The 26,463-nt window shown below is 43.5% G+C and overlaps 1 long non-coding RNA gene across 2 annotated transcripts; it reads left to right on the top strand.

The window, feature by feature from the left end:
* Positions 1-37: 37 nt before the first annotated feature.
* Positions 38-23,020, top strand: LOC120941434. Of its 2 annotated transcripts, none has more exons than XR_005749541.1 (2): positions 38-824; positions 22,547-23,020. It is a non-coding gene; the product is annotated as an uncharacterized LOC120941434 (long non-coding RNA). The 2 variants fall into 2 exon arrangements; XR_005749542.1 differs by lacking the exon at positions 38-824 and adding an exon at positions 1,401-1,536.
* The last annotated feature ends 3,443 nt before the right edge of the window (positions 23,021-26,463 follow it).

Below are 26,463 nucleotides of genomic sequence, written 5' to 3'. Positions count from 1 at the left end.
ATTTGGTGATTTCTCCTCAGGAGCATAGGTATCCAAAAACAAACAAAAAACACATATAAAAAAATATGTTTACATATCAATTCTGTTAAAAAATAAACATAAATCAAAATCACAATTCAAACCAAATGGAGAGACTTTTTAGTGATTGTAAACCTATTTTTTAAAATAACAAACATGTTATACTTACCTGTTCTGTGCAATGGTTTTGCACAGAGCATCCCCTGATCCTCGTCTTCTGGTGTTCCCTGCCAGCACTTCAGGCTCCTCCTCCCTGCCAAGTGCCCCTACAGAAAGCCACTTGCTATGATGGCACTCATGCAGGCTCAATCCTGAGTCATGCTCCGTGTGTCCATTGATACCCAGCCTGCCTCCTGCTCTTTCCTAACTGGCTGTGATAAGGTCAAACATTTGCAAGGCCATGTTTGACCGCCATCTTTTTGTCTGATGTCCTGTGAGGGTAAGTTTGGAAAGAGCATTGTTCTAGGAAGAGCATCTGAATAGTGTATTGAAGTATAGTGACATGGATATATGTTTTGATTCTTATTTTTAGATTTACTTCTAAAAGATTTGGGTAAGAAATATTAGACAATAGTTCGGGACTTAGATGCTATTATTACGGTTTTGAAATGCTCTATCCTGATGCATGATATCCTTTTATTATTTAACATACATCAGATCATCTTAACTCATTATGAAGTTTCCCACTGTTACTCCCTGAGGTTGTTGGACCCTTCCTCCCCATGGACCGGCAAAAGACTGGGCACCGGCAGATTCCTCTCCCCCTTTTTTTGGGTGGTCCCTTGAATTGTAGTTGGAGATTAGAGGTAAATTACTAGATTGGAGATAATTGACAATATTGATTGATTTATTTTCACTTATGTATGTATTTACGTATGTACATTTAGATACTTGAATATACATATATAAAGTGTAAGTTTTTTTTCTTTTCTGTTGGCCTTCCTACTTACCCTTCCCAGGATGCATAAAATATTGTCAACATGTAATTTTGTTATGTTTATAATTTATGTATTGTATTATAGTTTATGTGAAATATATTTAAATTATATTTATTTAACATCTATCACATCATTTGGGGTCATTTGGTCCTGAAGAATTGGGGGATCCCATGAAACGTGTAGACCTTGACATCGACCAACTTTCATGTTATATGACAAATGTTTGCTGACATGACACCTGTAACTATGAGTATTGTTAAATGATTTTAGCGTAATCACCATAATGGTGACTTTTTAACATGGTTGAATAAAATATTGTAAATATATATAGTTTAAAGTCCCACTATCCCACTATCATATTGGATGGTTATACCATATCATGGAAGGGATAGTGCCCCTAATGGCAAAATAAAAATTAATTGCTACACTTCCCCCTGAAATTTCTCCTTAACCTTACAGGCTGTGATTGACAGCAGCAAGAGTCAATGGCCTCTGCTGCTGCCTTTCTGTCCAGTGATGAAAGAGAGAGCCGAGAGAAGCGTTGCTCTTGGGCACAGCCCTGAATCAAGATTAGGCTCAGGTAAGTGTAAGGGAGGCTGGGAGGAGCTACATACAGAACTTTTGCTCAGAAATGGAAAACGCAAATGGAATAAATCGGAACGTGATAAGGATGATTATTTGAAAAATCATGTGTATAATTGGGGCCCTGTAAATATGTTGACAAAAGACCTGTGCCTCCGTAAACAATAATCTTAGTAAATGCAGCTGCTGTCTGTTATCCCCAACAGGAAATCCAACCAATTAAATACTTTACCTAGGCAGCGCTTGCATTAACGTGCATAAACTTATCTGAAATATACCACCATAAATTATCACAACAAACAAACAATTATGACGTAAGTATAGTGAATACAGCAATAAATTGGCAAATAAAATAATAATAATAATAATAAAAAAATTATAACAAAAGTCCTTAAAGTAGACAAGTGCAAATGTAAAAACTTAAGTGCTTGAACACCAATTCCCAGGACATCCTGTATAGTGAATATTCCAGCTTGTGCTTGGTAATACACACTGCACTCACCAGATGTCAATGACCCCCTTACTATACAGCAAGGAAAGTCATCATCTCTTTAGGGTGATTGGGGAACCTATCCCGATCTTCTTGGTGGCTCCTGGCACGGATCCTTTCTCCTCCTCAATGTGATCCTGATGTTTCTCCAGTGAATTCAAAAGGCAAGGACTATGGTAAAAATAAAAATGAAGAGGAAGTCTTTCATAGTATAAAACCTATTTTTGTATTTATTAAAAAACGTTTAAAAAAGCACTACAAAATCCATTAAGCATCATACAGATCGGCCCGCTATTACAATAAGATGGATTTCACCCATTACCAGGTGTGCATTCCACCTACGGACAAGAACATCTGCTTAACACGTTTTGACATCAAACAGTGACGTCTTTCAATAATATTGAAAGCCTATGGTTCCACATTTCAAAACATAATTTGGTTATTACAGGATTACCGCATGTTCCACTGCTTTGGTGAATTATGAAACACCTTTTGGTTCTATCACACAGCAATACGGACATTGAAAGAGGTTTTTCCATGATAAAATAACAAAACAGAATACAGAGCATAACTATCAGTGCACACCACTCTGGCATCTTTTAAAATGAATATGAAAGAAAACAAAGAACATAAATAAAACTACTGTCATTGTGGAACAACTTTTTTAAATTAAGCTAAACGAGCCACCAGAGGAAAGGGGTATGCCTACCAACCTTTAATTCCAGAGCAGACAAACTTGACTGCTCACCGGCTATGGCTGGCAGCATTAATCAAGTGTTTTCTGATTTTGGGGAAGTCTCCTCACTGTCAGAATACAAAGGCTAAGCATTGAGGGTTCCCCCATCCACAGAGAATGTGTGGATGGGGTAATCAAGTCTTTTTTTTTTTTATTCAATCCACATTTTAGTGTTGTAAGATGCCTGCCTCCCCAACCAAAGAACCTCGTAGAGCCTGCCACAATGAAACAAAGATGTGGGGTAGGAGACACAGGCCACCAGAAAGGTGGGTGAAGGAATTCATCTATAGCAGTTAACTTTCAACAGGACTTTGTGGTAAACCGAAAGAGTCCCTTTCAATGGAAGAAAGGTAATCCTAAATCTAAAATTTGCATTTTTTTTTACTTAGTCAAAAGGGAAATTAATAACTTTATGATTATTTGCCATAGCATGGCATTTAGATTGTAATTTTACTCTTATGTCATTCAATAGGTAGATCATTTTTATTTGTCAACTGGTGATTCCATAAGCACTTTTGAGTTCCTGTGACCAGTTAAAAGACTTGCGTGCATACAGGATATTCAAACACACTGTTAATAGATGCTGTTACAGTGTTACATAGTGCTTGATGTGCTGTAAAATCCTTACTTTTTTCAGGTTTCATGCTGATTTCCATTTTGTGATGCCTACGCTGGGTTACTTATCATGTAGCACTTCAAAAACAACTATTCTTCCAAACTAGTCTATTACAATACCGCTTAGCCAGTGCTTGCTTCACATGACAAGGGAATATGATGCACAGAAACCACAGTGGGGTGATGATAATGATAACATTGAATGGCTTATAAGTGGGTCATTTTCTTTGTAGACTGTTACTTTGTTGAGTGCATGCAGTGTGGAACGCTTAGACACCTGCAACTAAAAAGAAAGTCTTGGCAGTGTGGGAGAATTGAACTGGAGTAACTAAAAAGAAAGTCTTGGCAGTGTGGAAGAATTGAACTAGAGTAACTAAAAAGAAAGTCTTGGCAGTGTGGAAGAATTGAACTGGAGTAACTAAAAAGAAAGTCTTGGCAGTGTGGAAGAATTGAACTGGAGTAACTAAAAAGAAAGTCTTGGCTGTGTGACAAAAATAAATAATGATTTAGTGACTGTAAAAGTTAGGCTGTACTGTGGTTATAACAGGGCTTTCTGTCCAGGGGAAGGGGTTGCTGCACACAGAATGAACTAGTAAGTGGTCCTTGGGAGGGCTGGCACAAGTCACACTCAAGTGAGTGGTATATGCTGGTTGCATCCAACTGTTATACACCTCTGCGGCGTTCACAGGGCCTGCTCATACCAGGCTGTGGCCTACTTTCACCACTGTATCATCTTTCACACAGCTCACAACCACTGTTGGGGAATTCTAAGGATTTCATAGCAGGTTGCACACAAACGCTGTACATCTTTAGATGCACGTCTTACTTAAAGTGGAGGTTCCATAAAAAAAACTATTTTGCTTTAAATTGTAGCTTACGACTAAAAAATAAAAAAAAACATTTTTTACTCATCTGGAAATGCCTGTTGCTATGCGGTCCCACAAAATCTGCCTTTGAAAGCACCTAGGATTCTGACATCATCTCCCTCTAATGCTCCTGGGAAATGTGTGTCATCATTTCCCAGGATGCAGTGCGCTGTCCAATTATCACTCCCCATCCAAGACTTCCAGGAAGTAAGTGTCTATAGGCTTCACAATGCCCACAAGCAAAATGACAACGGTGTAGATATAGTTTTATAAACTATCTTTTTTGAATACCTATGCGGATCGGCGGCGGATTGTAAAATAGTAAGTGACCAGATTTATATTATAAAAACGCAGGATGAAAGGACATACATTTAAACAATGCTAATTGTGGTTGGAACTCCGCTTTAAAGAGTTGAGTGCAGCTTCTGAGTCTTACTAAATCCCACCCCACTCTGGTATTCCTGTTCTTTAGCACTTTAAATCTAGATAGCAGGTTCTTTGCATATCTGTCTAGAGCAGGAGTCTCCAAACTTTAATAACAAAGGGTCAGATTACTGTCCTTCAGACTTTAGGGGGGCCAGGGTGCCGCCAGCCAAAGTTGAAAATGTCCTAGTGTCAGTGGAATTAAATGTAGCACCCTTGTCCTAAACAGGACTGATAGTAAATTTAGCTGTGCTAGGTGGTAGTTAGCCTGGCTAATTTGTAGTCTATTGATCTAATGGGTTTCTACTAAGCCTGGTGTTAACTGTGATTTGTCCCTTTTGTCAATAGGTGCAACTGTTACCTTTGGCATCAGTGTGATGAATTATAGTAGATTCAGGTTATGAGTGTATATTCTTCTCTCAGCCAATCAGCAGGAGTTTCTTTGGCTGCCTAGGATGCTGGGAGAATGTATTTATTCAGAGAAGGTCAGGTGATCTGGGTTCTTTTCCACCTGGGCTGAGGCCTGGGTGGGTGTGTGCGGAGCACCAGCAGAGGTGTAGGCCTAAAGCCTAGGGTCTTGCCACATGTGTCAGGGTCTCTGTCAGAGAAAGCCTGGCTGTTGCCAGGAGGCATAGGAGAGGAAGAGGGTCAACTACTCTTGTTGCCGGAGGCATGTGTAGAGGGATGGAGTTTTGAAGGAGTACCAGAGGAGATGCTTTATCAGTCGGGGACTGTGAAGTGGCTGGGAAAGCTTCAAGAGAGAACTTATCCAAAGAATCCAGCGGGTAACTGTGAGTTAAGCTTGTTGCTATAGGAGACAGCAGTTGTTACAAAATACAGATTGCAGAATTCAGCTTAAAGGCTTTTTCTGTATAGCTGTCTGCATAGTTCTATTTTTGTCTAAAGAGTCTGCCAATTTGCTATTGCATTTTCCTAAGGGTGTCCTGTGCCCTACCCTTTCTTTCACATTTTCCTGTTAGAAGAAATAAACCTGTCTTTGTTCATTTTTAAAAGTGACTGGTGCCCATCTTTCCACCTTGAATAACACCCACCATGCCTAGTAACCTGCACCCTGAGGAGGAATGTCCGCCCTCCCTGTCTCTGGGAGTCACCACCCAGCCTCTGGAGGTCAGGGAGAGCGCTACATAAACAATGCCTCAGGTTTGGCGGTTAGATGGAGTAAGAAAATGACATGGTGCCTGTGGTCAGTAGGAGAAAGAATTGTGCCTTATCATTGGTGTCAGTGGGAGGAATCATGCTCCATTGTCGGTGTCCATGGAGGAAATAGTGCCCTATCATTGGTGTCTGTGGGAGTTATAGAATCCTATTGTTAGTGTCAGTGGGAGGAATAATGCTTCATCATTGGTGTAGGTGGGGGAATCGTGCCCAGTCATTGGTGTCAGTGGGAGAAATCGTGCCCTGTCATTGGTGTCAGTGGGAGGAATCATGCTCCATTGTCGGTGTCGATGGAGGAAATAGTGCCCTATCATTGGTGTCTGTGGGAGTTATAGTATCCTATTGTTAGTGTTAGTGGGAGGAATAATGCTTCATCATTGGTGTAGGTGGGGGAATCATGCCCAGTCATTGGTATCAGTGGGAGAAATCATGCCCTGTCATTGGTGTCAGTGGGAGAAATTGTACCCAGTCATTAGTTTCAGTGGGAGGAATAGTGCCCCATGATTGCTGTCAGTGGGATGAATAGTGCCCCATGATTGCTATTTTTGGGCGGAACAGTGTTCCCATCATTGGTATCAGTGGAAGGAATAGTACCCCATCATTAGTATTAGTGGGAGGAAGAGTGTCTCATTATTGGTGTCAGTAGAAGGAATAATGCCCCAAGGGCCGAATAAAGGCAAGCAAAGTGCCACATCTGGCCCATGGGCCGCAGTTTGGAGACCACTGGTCTAGAGGTTATATTCATTAGACTGGAATTAATTTCTCCTACTCTTATGCCCTGTACAAACTATCAGAATTTCCGATGAAAAAAGTCAGACGGAATTTTTTCATCGGATATTCCGACCATATGTGGGCCCCATCTGACTTTTCTCATCTAAGTTTGGAAATAAAACATGTTTTATTTTTTTCCAATGGGAAATTCCGATCCTCTGTGTGGAACTCCGAGGAGAAAAAACACGCATGCTCAGAATCAAGTCGACGCATGCTCAGAAGCATTGAACTTAATTTTTCTCGGCTCGTCGTAGTGTTTTACGTCACTGCGTTTTGTACGGGCGGAATTTGGTCTGACAGTGTGTATGCAAGACAGCTTGAATGGAATTCCGACGAAAAATTCCATCGGATTTTAGGCTATCGGAAATTCTGATCGTGTGTCCGGGGCATTACTGTTGGATGTAAGTTGCCCAACACACACCATGAAATCAGTGCTTCTGCATCTCCTGGAATATCTGTAGGTGGATATAAAAGTTAATTAACAAACTTCCAGATACTGGAAAAGGAAATTACAGTATAATGGGACAAATCCTCCTTAAATTATCGGTAAGTCAAACTAAGATGCGTATCACAGCAGTTAACATCACACAAACAATGTGCTCCTTCTACACCAATACGTGAGATCCCGAGCACTGCCCTAGAGGGATTTTTATTTAAGGAATACTCTAGAATTAGATAGCGAATAGGCTAATTTAATCAAACAATTGGCATCCGCTAATCATAACCGAAGAGAGCGCTTCTTAACTTAAAGATATTATCAGCGTTTTAGCTGAAACAAATTAATAAGTACATCCGAGGATATTACATATTTTTTATTAAAAACGCTCATCTTCCCTATTTTGGCATGTGAATTTTAGAGCTTACAGCAGGAAAACATAACAAGGAAAGAAGATGATTAATTACAGATCTGCATAGCAGTTGATATTGTTGTCATGACAGGGAAGTAAATCTGTCAAAGATTGATGGTTTGGGAAGTAACTGTTCCATGTACAGTGACAAACTTACAGACTTTTACATTAAAAACCTGCCAAGCATCAACAGACTCGTGAAGGCTAAATCCAAACAAAGAAGTTATTTACATTTTGTGTGGGTGCTGGCAAGTTGAATATTATATGGGCAGCTCAGATCTCTCAGGGACTTTATTGATGAGAGACCCCCAACAGAACCTGCAGATCCATCCATGCCCTGCAAAAATTACAAAAGTCACAGTGTTCTCATCTATCTTCCATAATATTAAATAAAACAAAAAAAAGTAGAACTGTGGTCAGGTGATGGACAATCCATATTTGCACATTCTGAAGAAGCAGTAAATGAGCTTTAAAACAATCCCCCCTCCCCATCCTCTTTCACTGTAGCATACCTTCCAACTTTTTTAGATGGGAACGAGTGACACCAATTAGCAAAATTTAGCATAGGACACCCCCTGCCACATCCCCTTAACAACCTAAAGGGGTTGTAAAGGTAATTTTCTCCCCCTAAATAGCTTCCTTTACCTTAGTGCAGTCCTCCTTCACTTACCTCATCCTTCGATTTTGCTTTTAAATGTCCTTATTTCTTATGAGAAATCCTCACTTCCTGTTCTTCTTTCTGTAACTCCACTCAGTAATGCAAGGTGTGGAGTGTCGTGCTCGCCCCCTCCCTTGAGGTGGGAGTGGGCAAGCAGGAGTGTCAGGACGCCCACTTACACACAGCTTCTTCCTCTATCTGCAACGTAGAGAGTGTCCCGACTCAAGGGAGGGGGCGAGCACGACACTCCACACCAGGGAGAAAGCCTTGCATTACTGTGTGGAGTTACAGACAGAAGAACAGGAAGTGAGGATTTCTCAGAAGAAATAAGACATTTAACCTGCTTAGCAGTATCCCCGAGCGTGACTCGGGGTGTTTTGTTCATGCTTCTATCGGTATCCCCGAGTCACGCTCGGGGTAGATGTGCAGAGCATGCAGTGGCGCGGCTTACCTTTGGCAGAATCCACAGACAAAGTTACTTACCTTGTCCCCGGATCCTGCAATGCATCCCTGCTGTGTGAGCGAGCGGGTCCTCGCTCGATTCACAGTGTCCCCGTGTGCCGCCGATCTCCGTTCCCTGCGACGTTACGACGCACGGGGGCGGAGAACAGCGCCAGATCCGAAAAAGGAAACAAACACATTACATACAGTATACTGTAATCTTATAGATTACAGTACTGTATGTAAAATACACACACCCCTTGTCCCTAGTGGTCTGCCCAGTGCCCTACATGTCATTTTATATAATAAAAACTGTTCTTTCTGACTGCAAACTGTAGATTGTCCATAGCAACCAAAAGTGTCCCTTTATGTCAAAAATGGTTTTAGAGCAGCTAGAAAACAGCGATAATAAATTATAATCACTTGCAGAATTGTGCGATAGCGATTTGTGGGGAAATTCATCATAAAAAAATAAAAGTAATGACAGCGACAATTCTGCAACTGAGCAAATTTCAGTGATTTTGAGTTGATTACATTATTGAATAATTTTTATTATAATTATATTATTATTTGTTATAATTATTTATAATTATTTATTATATTATAATTTATCATTTTGTTTTTAAAAAAAATTCATACCCGGGATGCCTACTAGACTCTTGTTTGGTCAGATTTAAATGAGTTATTCCTATGAATTACAGGCCTACAGTATAAAACGCCAAATTTCCTTGCAAAATAATTGTACCGCTTTTGGTACGTAATTCCAGACAGAATCATACCGCCAGGGAGGTTAAAAGCAAAAATGGAAGGATGAGGTAAGTGAAGGAGGACTGCACTAAGGTAAAGGAAGCTATTTAGGGGATTTTTTTTTTACCATTACAACCCGTTTAAGGACCATCCCACGTACATATACTGCGGCAGAGTGACCCTTAAAGGGGTTGTAAAGGTAACATTTTTTTCCTAAATAGCTTCCTTTACCTTAGTACAGTCCTCCTTCACTTACCTCATCCTTCGATTTTGCTTTTAAATGTCCTTATTTCTTCTGAGAAATTCTCACTTCCTGTTCTTCTGTCTGTAACTCCACACAATAATGCAAGGCTTTCTCCCTGGTGTGGAGTGTCGTGCTCGCCCCCTCCCTTGGACTACAGGAGAGTCAGGATGCTCTCAGATAGAGAAAGGAGCTGTGTGTTAGTGGGCGTCCTGACTCTCCTGTAGTCCAAGGGAGTAGGCGAGCAAGACCTTCCACACCAGGGAGAAAGCCTTGCATTACTGATAAGGAAGCTATTTAGGGGGAAAAAATGTACCTTTACAACCCCTTTAAGTGCACAATCACATAACTGTACATGACTTTTTCCTATGTAAACAAGGCAGACCGTCGTTCTTTCAGACAGAAAGAGAGAGATCTGTGATTCCTGCTAATCAGGAACACAGAATGTTTTAAACTGCATGAATTAAAAGCAACTCTGTGGTGGAGTTTTCCTTTGTAAGTAAGCAGTTTGTAAATCATAGCTTAGCACAGCTGGGGTTTTCCATTGTTTGCATCTATTGTTATTGTCAAATTTTCAATTGTGGCAATCAACTATTCATGCCGTTTAAAACATTCTGTACTACTAGTGAATAGAAATGTATATTTATGTCTAGTAAATATGTTGCCACTTTTTGAATTTGGTGTTTGTTGAAATAACAGTACAAAAATACAGCAGGAATTTGTTTTTGTGTAATGAATTCCAATTTTTGATTATCAAAGAGACCCTGACTAGAAGGTAATATAGAGCTGAACAGTCAGAACCTTTCATTTGTATTCCATTAACAAACACGTACAACCTCTGGTTAACAGTTCTGTTATTGTATGGACAGTCTCATGATGTTTAATCACAATCACAAAAATCACATTTGCTATTAACCAGATCACCACTGTTCACAGTCTCACGCTCAGGTGTGACCAGCCAAAAAAGCTCCGAACCAGTGTTGCAGCCTTCACTATATCAGAGTCTTTGCAGCCATCCCTTCAATTGAAAAACTAAAACAAGTGTGTGCAATCAAAACAAAAACAGACCAGGGAAGCACATGTCCTAGTAGCGCAATAAATGTCTTTATTAAGCAAAGCTCAAATGACACATCAGGGATGTATCTTGGCCTAGGCCGACAAGGCCTAGGCCTAGGGCGGCACTTTGCTGGGGGCGGCACGGGCACCAAAGCCGCCCCCCGCACGAAAAAAAAGACCCCTGATCCGTCCTTTTATTTAATCGGCTTCCACAGCCGCCTTCCAGCTCCCTCATAAATTTAGCCCCTGGCGCGGCGGCCTGTAGCGCGGCACTTGCGCTAGCAACATACATGGGGCATATTTGGCCAGGGGGAGGGAGCGACTGACGCCCGCATTAAATGGCCGGTGATTGGCCAGACTGGGTGCATGTCATACCAGAGGCGGACATCAGTCCCTGCCCTCAAGGGGCTTACAATCTAAAGTCCCTAACTAGCATTCATACATACATACACATGGTAAGGGCAACAATTTAGACAGGAGCCAACTGGATTGATTGATTGATGTAAGTATGGAGTGACTGGTGCGTGAGTGTGCTAATGTACAGAAAGTAAGAGGCGGAGCTCTAACAGGAAAAGGTGGAGCCGAAAGTGGAAGGGGTGTGGTTTACAGATGATAGGGCGTGTCTTAAACAGGAAGGGGTGGGTCATATTTAAATTAGGGGACGCATGAGTTTAGTCAGGCCTAGGGCAGCACAAAACCTAAATACACCTCTGTGACACATGATGCACTCACATGCTCCCAGAATGACACCAAGCTCATTCCAACGGCGGATCCAGCAACAGGGCAATTGCCCCCCCCCCCCCCGAGACAATCATGTCACATTGGCTTTTTTTTTTTTTATAATTTTTTTTAAAAACTGCTTTGCGGTGCCTACAGCTGCCACTGCCGAGTCTCTCACTCTCTCTCATCACCAGGGCCACTAGCCCAGCCAGGTAGGCTGCCTGTCCTGAGGCTGCTTTGAGCTGTAGCTGACTGCAGCGCTCCCCCTCTCTCCTGCGTGTATGACACCGGGCATCTCTCGCTGTGTGTGAGAGCTGGATCTCTGTTCGGCTGTGCTGCCTGTGCTAGACCTGCTTGTGTGATAGTAGATGGAGATGGAACACTGATTGAATCAGTGTTTTGTCTATCACACAAGCCAGTCTAGGGGGGGACCTTGCTAGAGCACACTGCCCTGCCGAACACAGACCTACAGCTCCTGTTTGTTCCATGACACACGTCGGGAGAGGAGATACCTGCTGTGTGTGATCAAGGCAATGCCATGGTGAGTGCCATGCACAGTGGGGCTTCATATACAAAAGTGGGGCTGCATTCATATACAAAGTGGGGCTGCGTTCATATACAAAGTGGGGCTGCGTTCATATACAAAGTGGGGCTGCATTCATATACAAAAGTGGGACTGCATTCATAGACAAAAGTGGGACTGCATTCATAGACAAAAGTGGGACTTCATTCATAGACAAAAGTGGGACTGCATTCATAGACAAAAGTGGGACTGCATTCATAGACAAAGTGGGACTGCATTCATATACAAAAGTGGAACTGAATTTATATACAAAAGTTGGACTGCATTTATATACAAAAGTGGGGCTGCCTTAATATACAAAAGTGGGGCTGCATTAATATACAAAAGTGGGGCTGCATTAATATACAAAAGTGGGGCTGCTTTCGTATACAAAAGTGGGGCTGCATTTGTATACAAAAGTGGGGCTGCATTTGTATACAAAAGTGGGGCTGCATTTGTATACAAAAGTGGGACTGCATTTATATACAAAAGTGGGGCTGCATTTATATACAAAAGTGGGACTGAATTTATTTACAAAAGTGGGACTGAATTTATATACAAAAGTGGGACTGCATTTATATATAAAAGTGGGACTGCATTTATATATAAAAGTGGGACTGCATTTATATACAAAAGTGGGACTGTATTTATATACAAAAGTGGGACTGTATTTATATACACAAGTGGGACTGAATTTATATACAAAAGTGGGACTGCATTTATATACAAAAGTGGGACTGCATTCATAGACAAAAGTGGGACTGCATTCATAGACAAAGTGGGACTGCATTCATATACAAAAGTGGGACTGAATTTATATACAAAAGTTGGACTGCATTTATATACAAAAGTGGGGCTGCATTTGTATACAAACGTGGGGCTGCATTTGTATACAAAAGTGGGGCTGCATTTGTATACAAAAGTGGGACTGAATTTATTTACAAAAGTGGGACTGCATTCATAGACAAAAGTGGGACTGCATTCATAGACAAAGTGGGACTGCATTCATATACAAAAGTGGGACTGAATTTATATACAAAAGTTGGACTGCATTTATATACAAAAGTGGGGCTGCATTAATATACAAAAGTGGGGCTGCATTAATATACAAAAGTGGGACTGCATTTATATACAAAAGTGGGACTGCATTTATATACAAAAGTGGGACTGCATTTATATACAAAAGTGGGACTGAATTTATTTACAAAAGTGGGACTAAATTTATATACAAAAGTGGGACTGCATTTATATATAAAAGTGGGACTGCATTTATATATAAAAGTGGGACTGCATTTATATACAAAAGTGGGACTGCATTTATATACAAAAGTGGGACTGCATCTATATACAAAAGTGGGACTGCATTTATAAACAAAAGTGGGACTGCATTTATAAACAAAAGTGGGACTGCATTTATATACAAAAGTGGGACTGTATTTATATACAAAAGTGGGACTGAATTTATATACAAAAGTGGGACTGCATACATATACAAAGTGGGGCTGCATTTATATACAAAAGTGGGGCTGAAATGTACAGTGAGGCTGCAATGATGGGCACTGATGAGGCTGCATTGATCTCTTGTACCATGTCTTCAGTCTCTGACTATCTCTTGTACCATGTCTCCAGTCTCTGACCATCCCTTGTACCATGACCATCCCTTGTACCATGTCTGCAGTCTCTGACCATCTCTTGTACCATGTCTGTAGTCTCTGACCATCCCTTGTACCATTTTTGCAGTCTCTGACCATCTCTTGTACCATGTCTGAAGTCTCTGACCATCCCTTGTACCATGTCTGCAGTCTCTGACCATCTCTTGTACCATGTCTACAGTCTCTGACCATCTCTTGTACCATGTCTGCAGTTTCTGACCATCTCTTGTACCATGCCTACAGTCTCTGACCATCTCTTGTACCATGTCTGCAGTCTCTGACCATCTCTTGTACCTTGTCTACAGTCTCTGACCATCTCTTGTACCATGTCTGCAGTCTCTGACCATCCCTTGTACCACATCTGCAGTCTCTGACCATCTCCTGTATCATGTCTGCAGTCTCTGACCATCATCTGTATCATGTTTGCATTCTCTGACCATCTCTTGTACCATGTCTGCAGTCTCTGACCATCTCTTGTACCACGTCTGCAGTCTCTGACCATCTCTTGTATGATGTCTGCAGTCCCTGACAATCGTCTACAAACTATAGGATAGATTTATGGCATTTATATTTAAATATCCAAAAAGTAGTTAATATACAGAAGTAGCCCTTAAAATCGCAAGATTTTTACAAGATTTACGCCTTATGAATTCAGAGGCATTTACCTCTGAGTTTGATGAATTTTGAACAAGATTTGTCTAACCACTGGAAAGGTTTGCCCATGACTAATGCAGTTATGCATTATACAGCAGGGGGGGACATTTATCAGATTTTTTTGCTTACATACACTTTTTAATACATTCAATCATACATTTCTATTATAGTTAATTTGTTTCAATGCATTACGTTTACATTTTGTAGCGAGGCTTCAAACACATGCTTATGTAGCAGAGCCATATTTCTCACTGGGTTCTATAGAATATAGCTTAGGGTGCCATGATTGCCAAGGTCAGAGCCTAGCCACTTACGCCACTTGAAATTTATGCTGTCACTGCTATTTAAAGGAATGCGGTGAGACAGATTATTGTCTAAGTACAACAAGCCTTTCTACCTGTTATAACTCTGTCTTGTGGCACAGTGTGTTCTGGCTAGTGAAGACCATTGTATCTTTCTTCAACTAAATCTAGTCTATTAACATTCTATGCCTGTTTCTAATTTGGTAAGCTGCACATAGTATGCTATTATATATTCTGAAAATTATGTTCTTGCCGTATAAAGCTGGCCATAGATGGATCTTTTTTTTTTTTTCATTTAGCCACCAGATTTCTTCATACACACAAGCAAGGTGGATAACTGAAGCTCCCCTGCTAGGACATTGTATTTTGAGAGCGGGACTCGGAATATACTTATTAGCAGCTGTAGCTGATTGGGTGCTGTTGTTGATGCTGGTCCAATGTTCCCATTCAGGCCGGGTTCACACTTGTCCGACAAACGCTCCGACATTGGAAGCTCATGTCGCATGACGTGTGAAAATCAATGGGCTAGATTCAGGTAGCTGCGCTTTAGCTTACGGCGGCGCAGCGTATCGTATTTACGCTACGCCGCCGCAACTTACAGGAGCAAGTGCAGTATTCACAAAGCACTTGCTCCGTAAGTTGTGGCGGCGTAGCGTAAATGGGGCCGGCGTAAGCGCGCAGAATTTAAATGTGGAAGGGGGGCGTGTTTTATGTAAATCGATGATGACCTGACGTGATTGGCCTTTTTGTACGAACGGCGCATGCGCCGTCCGTGTACATATCCCAGTGTGCATTGCTCCAGAGTACGCCGCAACGACGTATTGGTTTAGACGTGAATGTAAATTACGTCCAGCCCTATTCGCGAACGACTTACGCAAACGACGTAAAAAATTCAAAAATCGAAGCGGGAACAACGTCCATACTTAACATTGCGTGCGCCTCATAGAAGCAGGAGCAACGTTACGCCGTAAAAAGCCTTACGCAAACGACGTAAAAAACTACCGCCGGGCGCATGTACATGTGAATCTGCGTATCTAGTTTGCATACTCTACGCCGAAAACAATGGAAGCGCCACCTAGCGGCCAGCGTGAGAATACACCCTAAGATACGACGGAATTACAGATCTTAGGCTAATGTCGGCGTATCTTGCTTTCTGAATACAGAAAGAAGATACGCCGGCGCAGATTTGAATTTACGCGAAGTATCAATAAATACGCCGGCGTAAATTCTTTCTGAATCTACCCCAATGTTTCCCTATGAGAGCCATCTTAACTGGTCCGACACAAGTCGGTCCGACTTTGAAAATGCTCCCTGTACTACTTTGGTCCGACATTGATCTTACTTCAGCCCATTGAATATCATTGAAGTCGGACCAAAGTAGGAGCTATGTCCTTACCATCGACTTTTGCCATCTGACATTGTGATTACAGCAGCAGTAAAGGGAATTTATCTCACTCTGGGATTGTTTTGATTGGTCAGAGAACAAGTCAGACTGTCACAAAGTCGGATCAAAGTCATATCCTGTTCATGAAAGTCGGATGGATGTAAGACCAATGTAGGACTGATGTCGCAGAGCAAAGTAGGATGAAAGTCGTACAGCTGTCGTGTAGCATAGTGTGAACCCGGCCTTAAAGGGTCACTAAAGGAAATTATTTTTTTTGCTGAAATGACTGTTTACAGGGCATAGAGACATAATAGTTAACTGATTCCTTTTAAAAATGATTAAAAATAGATAAAAAAACAATCATATAATGTGCCTGCAGTGTAGTTTCGTTTTTGCTGTTGTTTCCTGGTTCTCTGATGTACAGAGAGCCACTAGAGGGCAGTCAGCCAATAGAGAGCAGTGATACTTTGTCTAAAACTCCTCAGCACCAATCCAGTTTAGTTTTACTCACACCTCCTTGATTAGTGACCACCGTGAGAAATCTCCCAGTACTGTGGTCATCAGGAAACAGGCAACCAGGAAGTGTCCAGAACAGAGAGGATTTACAGCAACATGAATGCAAAAACGAACAATGAGGACATGAAACCAGGACTGCAGCAAGGTAAAGGAAGCTATTTAGCTAAAAAAAAAAATCCTTTAGTGACCCTTTAACAGAAGTTGCTCTAATAAATGAATTTTGTCAAACATGAACAGATACATACAGACCAGAATTCATCTGGTTCCTGCTAAATCCACCAAGTTTCAATTCATCTATAGACAGCTTAAGGAGTGTTCTAAGTAGTTGCTCTAGCAAGGACTTTAGCCTCGTACACACGGTACGATTGTTTGAAGGGGATTGTCTGTTGACAGACTGTTGTCCTAAATTCTTACCGTTAGTACGCTCATTTAGACAACAATGACATTTATACACATTTTAGGGGTTGTTTAGGGTAAGCCCCAAAATGTAGCTGACAAAAAACTTTGTTAAGTTACCAGGCTAGGTGTGTATGGGCCCAGGATAACATGCTAGGGAGGTTATTGAAGGAAAATATGCATGTAGGCCAAAAAAGAGCAGGAAAAACTTACAGCATGCATGAGGACAAAGAGGACATTCACAGCATGTTACAATTTTGATATTTATGCAATCAACAAATTAATAAAATACATTAGCAAACATAAATACATAGAATGTGATCTTAAAGGTAAAAACTTACCCTAATATAGTCCTTCTGCAGGACTTGAATGATGGCTGAGCAGGTCTCTGAAATAATGACTCCCAGAGCCTGGGGGGAGATCCCAGTAGTAAACTTGAGGTCCTGAAGACTTCTGCCTGTTGCCAAGAACCACAAGGTGCCTATGAGCCTGTGCTCTGGAGTGATGGAAAGCCTCATACATGTGTCCTTCTTCTTAATATAGGGGGTCACCAATGCCAAGAGGTGGTGAAAGCAGGGATCCGTCATCCGGAGATAATTTCAAAAATCATCCGGATTATTCTTCTGGAGCTCCCGCAGGAATGGCATATGACATAATTGTTCACGATTAAGCAACCGATTTTTGGTCCAAGAACTCCTCCTCCTGTTCCTGGACTGGACTTGGGTCAAAGCAATAACTCCTAGCCCAATAATCACATGTTCTCTCCTCCGATCACGCAACATGGCGGTTTGACGAACGGCCATTCAGAAACGAACTGAAAAGCACGAATCAACACTCACCAAACTTCTACTAACACGAAATTAGCAGAAGGAGCCCAAAGGGTGGCACTGGAGAAATTAAGGGCCAAATCCACAGCCAGCGGCGCAAAATAAGTTTTTACTAACTTATGTCATTTAAGTTACGGCGCCCTAAGTTGGTGTCGTAATTGCCGTATCCACAGCGCATTTGCGCCCAAAAGTGCGCCTGCCGTAACGTAAATACAGAGGCGTAAGGCGGGGTTATGGCAAGTGGGAAGGAAGTGGGCGTGCTTCATTGTAATGAGCCGTGACCCCATGCAAATGAAGGTCCGGCCGTACTGCGCATGCGCGCACGAATCTGCTGCTCACTGCGCATGTGCAGAACTTTGCTTGGCGCAATCAGTGAGATAGGTAAAAGGCCAAGTGTACTTAGTTTGAGGATCGCACTGTGCTTAACTAGCTCCAGTCAAACACACTTCATTTGCAAAAGTATTTCCCTGTGTTCCCTTCCATGAGCAATTTGCTTCTGCTCTTAGTTTGTCAGTGTTTGTTGGTAAGTTGTGTTTGATAGAGAAGTGTTGGAGGAGTAGTAGATAGTAGTTGTTGTTTGTTTGTGATAAGTGTAATTTTTGTTTGATTGTTTTAGGTTTTTTTTTTTTGTTCTGCTTGGATTTTGTGTTTGGTTTTTGTGTGTTTGTATTTGACTTTGTAGTAGCTGTCTGCTTGTGTGTGTATTTTTGTGTGTTTGTCCTGTTTGGCTTCTTGTTGCTGGGTGGTGTCTGTGATGGCCCCCAAACGCAGGAAGCTGAATTTTTCACATGTTGAAAAGCAAATCCTAGCCAGGTATGTCATACAATATGGAAGATATCTACATGGGCCTGATAGCCGGAACACCTCCCCGGCCCAAAGGAAGAGGATATATGCCAAAATCACAGATCACATAAATGCGGCGGGGGGAGGGGAGACGAGGACCCCCGCTGGCATTAAGAAAAAGATCAATGATCTGAGGAGCGTGGTCCGCAATAAGGTGGCCAAGCTCACTGCGCATAGGAGGGGCACTGGAGGAGGGGGACCATGCCCCATCCGGCTGACTGAGGAGGAATGGGCAGTGGCCCGGTGTTTCGAGCCAGAGCAGGTGGTGGGCCTGCCTGGTTATCAGTCTGATGTTCCTGTGAGGCCAGGTAAGGTTTTTTTTTTGTTTTTTTGGTGATTAGCATGTGTGGGTGGGGGAAGGGAACATGTGGCAAGTGTGTGGATCCTCAAACCTGTGATTGTTTGGTGTCTTCCACAGATGACCAGGAGATTGCTGGGCCATCAGGCCAGGCTGCTGCACCACCCCAAAGACAGGAGGCTGCTGAGGAGTCCCCAGGGGAGGGGAGTGGCCAAACCTCCCCTCATGAGGAGGCTGAGGGGGAGGAGGATGAGGGGGAGGAGGATGAGGGGGAGGAGGAAGAAGATCTCCAGATTGGCCGGGAAATCATTATTGCCACTGATCTGATGACCTTTGATGATACCCTTGAGGCTAGCCTTGAGGCTCCCCTTGAGGCTACCCCAGAGGCTCCCCTTGAGGCTCCCCTTGAGGCTACCCCAGAGGCTCCCCTTGAGGCTCCCCTTGAGGCTACCCCAGAGGCTCCCCTTGAGGCTACCCCAGAGGATCCCCCAGAGGCTGGCACCAGTCAGGCCACCATCAGGGGTAGCCCCTCCCACTCCTCCCACAACATGCCGCAACCCACAAGGGTCACTCTATCCCCTCCTACCTGGCCACAAGCCTCAGGGGCAGGCAGGATGGCGACCCAGGACACCAGGGTGGGGTCTGAGCATATGCCGGCCAGTCTGCTGAGGGACAATGCCAAGCAGACCCGCAGTCTGGGTGACATCAAAAAAACTATGGCCAAGATGGAGCACAGCCTGGATGTAATGAGGGAGTCACTCAGTGATGTGGCCACCAATTCATTGGGTGTCATCACCTGTTTGTGGTCCCTGCATACCGCCACAACAGGCGTGGGCCAGGAGGTGACTGCCCTCACCCGGGCTGTGCAGGACAACACCCGGGCTGTGCAGAAGAACACCCGGGCTGGCCAGGCCAATACGGCTGCCATCACTGCCTGCCTGACCAGGATAGCAGTGGCCTTGGAGGGCAGGCCAGCCGGAGGTCAGACACCAGGGGAGGCTCCTCCCTCCCCTGTTCCCCCCCCCAATGAAGATACTCCCTCCCCTGTTCCCCCCCCCAATGAAGATACTCCCTCCCCTGCTCCCCCCCCCAATGAAGATACTCCCTCCCCTGCTCCCCCCCCCCGTGAAGATCCTCCAGGTGGCCGTGCCCGTGGCCGTGCCCGTGCCCGTGCCCCTGCCCGTGGGCAGCCTAGACGGAGCACTCGCCGCCGGACTTAAATACCAGGGGTACTTTTTTTTTTTTATTTTTTGATTTAAAACTTTTGGTTATTATACTGTACTTATGATTTGCTTTATGTGTGTGAATGATGTGTGAATGTGGGGGGGTGGCATTCCTGACAAAATAAGGGTGTCCCCCTCAGTTTTGGTGGAGAAGGGATCCCCAGGACCAGGGAAAAGTCATCCTAGGTTCCTGAATGGTGTATGAATGCACAGTGACATAATTGGAGCCGTGGCGGGGCGTTACTGCTCCCAAGTACCAAAGGGGGGGGGGGGGGGTACTTGGATCTAATCCAATTCGATGTGCATGTGATGTGTTTGTGCTAGGGACCACAGTGGTGTGCATTCATGCATTCTCATTGTGACATAAATCATGTGCGTTTCCAGAGACAAAAACATTCTCAATGTGTCATTAAACATGTGCGTTTACTGTGCAAAGCAACATTCTCATTGTCACATAATTCATGTGCGTTTGCAGTGAAAACAAATAATAACATTGTCACATAATTCATGTGCGTTTGCATCGAAAAAAAAAAAAACATTGTGACATTTTTTCTGCCCATTTACTGAGAAAATATGCCTTCTGCCAGGCGTCTCCTGGCTACTGTGCCCTCAGTAGACCGGGTAGAGTGGGCTAGGGGGGGATTGCCTGGGTGGGGGGTCAGGTCAGCACGCAAGTTAATCTCCAGTCCCCTTCTCGTTGCAAAGTTATGAAGAATGCAACAAGCCCCTATTATTTGGCACACAAAGTCGGGGGAATACAGCAGTGTACCCCCTGTCTTGTCCAGGCATCTGAAGCGGGACTTCAGCAGGCCAAAAGTACGCTCCACTACTGCCCGGGTGCGAATATGAGCCTCGTTGTAGCGTTGCTCTCCTGGGGTTTGGGGGTTCCGGAATGGGGTCATCATGTGAGGGCCCAGGGCATATCCAGAGTCACCTGGAAGGCAAAAGACAGGAGGATATTAGTCATGCATGTGCCCCATGTGATGTCTGCATCATGGGGGGGGACATACCTGACACACATGTCACTCACCAACCAGCCAGCTGTCTCCATACACGTTCTGCTCCAATTCACGTGCTATGTTGGTCTGCCTAAAGATGTAGCTGTCATGGCACGAACCTGGAAATTTGGCACAGACATGCCAGATGAGGCCATGGGCATCCACGATTACCTGGACATTGATTGAATGCCAGTTTTTTCGATTCCTGAACAGGTGCTCTGTTTCATGGGGGGGCTGTAGTGCCACATGGGTACAGTCAATGGCCCCGATGGTCCGTGGGAATCCAGCAATCTGATAGAAATCAGCCATGCTCTTCATTCGCTGGTCCTCCTGGGTGGGCTTTTCAAATTGACTGCCCATGCGTCTCAGTATTGCAGGGACAACCTGGTGCACACACCTGCTCATCGAGGACTGTACCATCCCAGCCAGACCTCCACATGTTCTCTGAAAAGACCCAGTGGCCAGAAAATGCAGGGTGGCCATAACTTTAATATGAGCTGGCAGGGCATGGGATCGTTGGGTTGGGGTGTTCAGATCATCCTGCAGGATCCTGGTTAAGTCCAGGATGGCTTCCTGGTTTAATCTGAAGTGGCCAATGACCTCAGACGCAGTCATGCCAAAGAGATCTTGGCGTGGCCGGTAGATCCTCTCCTGTGCCCTCCTCCTCCTCCTCTGTGCCCTCCTCCTTCTCTGCGCCTGTAAAGTGGCGAGTGCCGTTATTATCATTGATGGCCCAGGCATTTTGGCAGTCTCAATGAAGTGTTGGCAGCTCTTCAGAAATCGTGTTGCTTCAACAGACCTTTACAGGGCTGGTGTAAAATTAGGGCTGCTTTTATAAAGTCTAATTTTGCTCCAGAAAACTAACAGGTGCGCACAGGGCGTTATCTACGGCGCACTCGGCGTAATCTACGGCGCACACACTTAATTTTGAGGATCGCCCTATCTCCCTCATTTGCATCTTTGCCTATCAAATAAAGCGGCGTGACTAGCGTAATTTGCGTCAGAGGATGCGCCAGAGTAATTATTTTAAGTAGGACGTAAAAACCGGATTTTTCGTTTTGAGGATCGGGCGCAAAGATACGCACGGAGTAAAATTAGAAATCTCGAGTTAAGTCGGCGCATCTGCTTTGTGGATTTGCCCCTAACTTCCTCTTTATAGTCTCATAGTAAGTCTGGTACATGACTACGTTTGTGTTGTCGAACGACAATTTGAGTACCGTTAGTATGCAAGACAAGATCCTGGCACGCTCGGTTGGCCAACAATCGTACCGTCTGTACGAGGCTTTAGGTTACTTTATCATTTGGTCAAATGTCTTGTGTCAGTAAATTACTAATTGCGTCTCTGCTTACTTATTAATAATAATTCTTTAAAAAAAATATTTCTTTGGTATTTTTCTAATTATTCGGACATCATAATTTTAAGAATGAAGCTTGCTCTTGCGTAATATTTTTTCGCAATTCTCCTTGGGCTGTTTTTATACTCAGACTCCGGACATCTTTGTTTCATGAGCTTTGCCTTATTTCTTACCTCATCATTAATTTATTGTCTTCTCCTCTGTTTACAGGTTCCTGGTGAAGTTCAGTTCAGCTCAGCGGAAACAACTAACAAATAAATAGCCCCATGTGTCTTGCTCCATTGAATCTGTCCAGCTGTGATGCATTTTGAAAGTGTTAATTTCCTTATAAAGATTTCATGTGTTAGGGTGAAATCTGCAACAAGCAGAAAAGTTCCACTTGTAAAGTGAACCCGACAGCCCTGTGAACTGAACCAAACCCTGACACGATACTGAATTTTGATGCCACAGATAGCGAAAGAGTAGCTTCAAAACTGTCAAAGTTAGCCTTAAAAGTTCATTTTAAAGAAGTATTTTTAAGCACTTTTTCTGGTGACCTTTAACAAATCCTAGATTTACTTAATTGTAAAGATGACATATTACATTGAAAATTCAGGGAAACTAAGATCAGCACTCAACAGCAGGCACTGTGACAGCCTCATGTACCTTCTAGCCTTTAAGAAATAAAGAATCCTTGTAAATGTATAGTGGTGAATTTTTTTATAAGATACCTTCTGGAGACCCACTGTTCATAGTGCTGTTTCTGCATTTATATATGTAGCACGACACCCTTGGGGACTGCTTGGATTTACCTGCTCATCTGCATCACCATGACCCTGTAAACATTCCAACCCACCTGACACTCTGGGTTCAGACATCTTTGTACCACCTTGAAGTAATAAGTCAAACAACTTAGTGTATTTATATTCTTATAATGTTTACTGGAGTACTTCAAATAATATCTTATTGCTGAGAGGAGCTAATACATCAACTGAGCTTTGAATAACAATCCTAGTTTAGCAAAAGAACTCCTCTATAATAATACAAGTTAAGGCAGTTTGGCAATGACAGAATATTATATACAAGTATGTACAATGAAATACCACTTGAACGTGACCTGAAAAGATAAGCAAGAGTTAAGCATTAGTTCTGACAATACTTCTAAAGGTAAAACAATTATGAAAATACCCGTGCTACGGAGACAATTTCTTAAATCAATAAAAATATAAATGTGTATTTTTGGGCTGCTGCTGTAGTGCAAGGTAAAAGAACCCAAGTGAATGAAAATAAATATTATACTCAGCGCTGCTCCAATAAACAATTAATAATAAAGTGCCTACATTAATACAATCAATATCATAATTTTAGTAAACAAGATAAAGTGCTCAGTGCAGTTATAGTGCAAAACATATATAGCCAGATTCAGGTAGCTGTGCCTAACTTTAGGCGGGCGTAGCGCATCTCATATACGCTACGCCGCCGTAAGTTAGAGAGGCAAGTACAGTATTCACAAAGAACTTGCGTCCTAAGTTACGGCGGTGCAGTGTAAATGGGCCGGTGTAAGCGCGCGTAATTCAAAGTAGGCTGTAGTGGGCGCGTTGTATGGTAATGAATTGTGAGTTCACGTAAATGACGCGTCTAACGAACGGCGCATGCGCCGTCCGTGAACGTATCCCAGTGCGCATGCTCAAAATCACGTTGCAAATAGTCAATGCTTTCGACGTGAACGTAACCTACGCCCAGCCCCCTTCTGAATCGGCTTACGCAAACGACGTAAACGACATGAAATTCGACAGCTGTCCCGACGTCCATACTTAACATTGGCTGCGCCATCTTTTTGGTGGTTTATCTTTATGCCTGAAAACGCCTTACGTAAACGGCGTATCTTACTGCGACGGGCGTGCGTACGTTCGTGAATAGGCGTATCTTGCTCATTTGCATATTCTCAGCGTAAATCAACGTACACGCCCCTAGCGGCCAGCATAAATACGCAGCTAAGATACGACGGCGTAGGAGACTTACGCCGGTCGTATCTTAGCAACAGAGAAGCGGAAGTCCGAAGCGGATTCGGACTTACGACGGCGTATCTACTGATACGCCGTCGTAAGTCTTTGTGAATCTGCCTAATAAAGTCCATCCATATAACCATATGGTGTATTGACTAATACAGTTGGTGTAGATCTTGGTGACACTCCGTGTTCCCCTCCTGGGTCCCCACTAACCAACAATATTCTTTAAATATGCCTTGTATTAGGGTTGGAATATTGCCTTCCACCAATGGCTAGGACTGATATATTCTGTGTATAGGTGAAAATATCACCTTTCTTCCACCAATATATTAAAGGTATATCCTATATCCAGATGTACATCTCACCTTCCAAACTTTCCCTGTGATCACATATCCATATAGGACATATGGCAATAAAGAGAAAGGATATAAAGTGAAATACTGCAATTTTTTTTTTTTAAAGTCAAAATCATTACACTTACATCAAAACTTTAAAATTGTGCATAAAAAACGCCACCGTGGCGTGCAAACAAGCGTCACTTGGTCTCCTCGCTTGACGCGTTTCGTCCTTCCCACTGGTCGTCTTCCGAAGCTGGGAGTGCCTGTGACTGGTTGTCACGTACCTGATGGTGGTGAGCCTGATATAGCAGAGGGAGGCCTCCCTTACTGCTCTTACTCTCGGCCCCTGGTAAAGTAACAGGAGGCGCAGGAGTGAGGAGTGGTACGAGTGCCTGGCAGGATCAACAGAGGTAGAGGTTATCCGGACGTTCAGGAACTCCTCAGGAACTGGGAAGCTGAAGCAGCTGACAGGTTAGGCAGACAGGAGCTGGATCACTGGACCGGAACCAGGAACAAGAGGCTCAATTCAGCAGACTGGAACAACTTGTACTGGAACCAGGACAGACAGGAGTCGTTCAGCAGACTGGACTGAAACTAGGAACAGACTGGAACCTTTCAGCAGACTGGACTGGAACTAGGAACAGACTGGAACCGTTCAGCAGACTGGACTGGAACTAGAAACAGACTGGAACTGTTCAGCTGGACTGGAACTAGGAACAGACTGGAACCATTCAGCAGACTGGACTGGAACTAGGAACAGACTGGAACCGTTTAGCAGACTGGACTGGAACTAGGAACAGACTGGAACCGTTCAGCTGGACTGGAACTAGGAACAGACTGGAACCGTTCAGCTGGACTGGAACTAGGAACAGACTGGAACCGTTCAGCTGGACTGGAACTAGGAACAGACTGGAACCGTTCAGCTGGACTGGAACTAGGAACAGACTGGAACCGTTCAGCTGGACTGGAACTAGGAACAGACTGGAACCGTTCAGCAGACTTGACTGGAACTAGGAACAGACTGGAACCGTTCAGCAGACTGGAAAAGACTGGATGGTCAGACAGGCCTAGTCGGTTATCAGGTGGTCGGCAAGGTACAGAGGTGCAGACAGAAGGGTAGCCAGAACAGGCCAAGGATCAGGTGCAGGTGGATGGCTGGAATAGTCACAGGTAAGCCGGAGTCTTTCACAGGTTAAGTCACAGATCAGGTTTCAGATACATAAACGCTGTAGAGCAGACAGCGCGGATGGTGTGTGAGAGGCCAGCTTAAATAACCCGTCTGGCTCCAACAGGGGTGTGCACGCACATGCATACGCGGTTGCATCCGCGATCAGGAACCGCAAAGTCTGAGGCACCTGTTTCTGGCAGGATCTTCATGACACTGGCTGTCCTTTATATATTAAGTCCCGCCTACTACACCAGATGACTCTAAAGGGAAACTCAGGCCAGCCTATTTAACCTTTAATCCTAATGAGAGTTCAAGCAAACAAGAATAGTATGGAATGTTGTAAACCGTGTGGTAGGCCGTAACCTCACTCTCCCTGTACAGAGAGGTCCGTCACACAGCGGGCCCAGGAGGAAGAGAGCGTGGGGCAAAAAAAGCTATATTTGTGTGAAAAAAAGGACAAAAATGTCATATGAGTACAGTGCTGTAGGACAAAAATTTCATATGGGTATAGTGCTGCATGACTGAGTAATTGTCATTTAAAATGTGAGAGCACGAAAAGCTGAAAATTGGTCTGGTTAGAAAGGGGGTTTAAGTGCCCAGTGGGAAAGTGGTTTACCACTTGCCAACCAGCCA

This window comes from Rana temporaria, chromosome 5 (genome assembly GCF_905171775.1).
Source record: "Rana temporaria chromosome 5, aRanTem1.1, whole genome shotgun sequence".
Classification (NCBI taxonomy): domain Eukaryota; kingdom Metazoa; phylum Chordata; class Amphibia; order Anura; family Ranidae; genus Rana; species Rana temporaria.
Note: the sequence above shows the minus strand (reverse complement) of the source record. Positions and strands in the feature narration are given on the sequence as shown.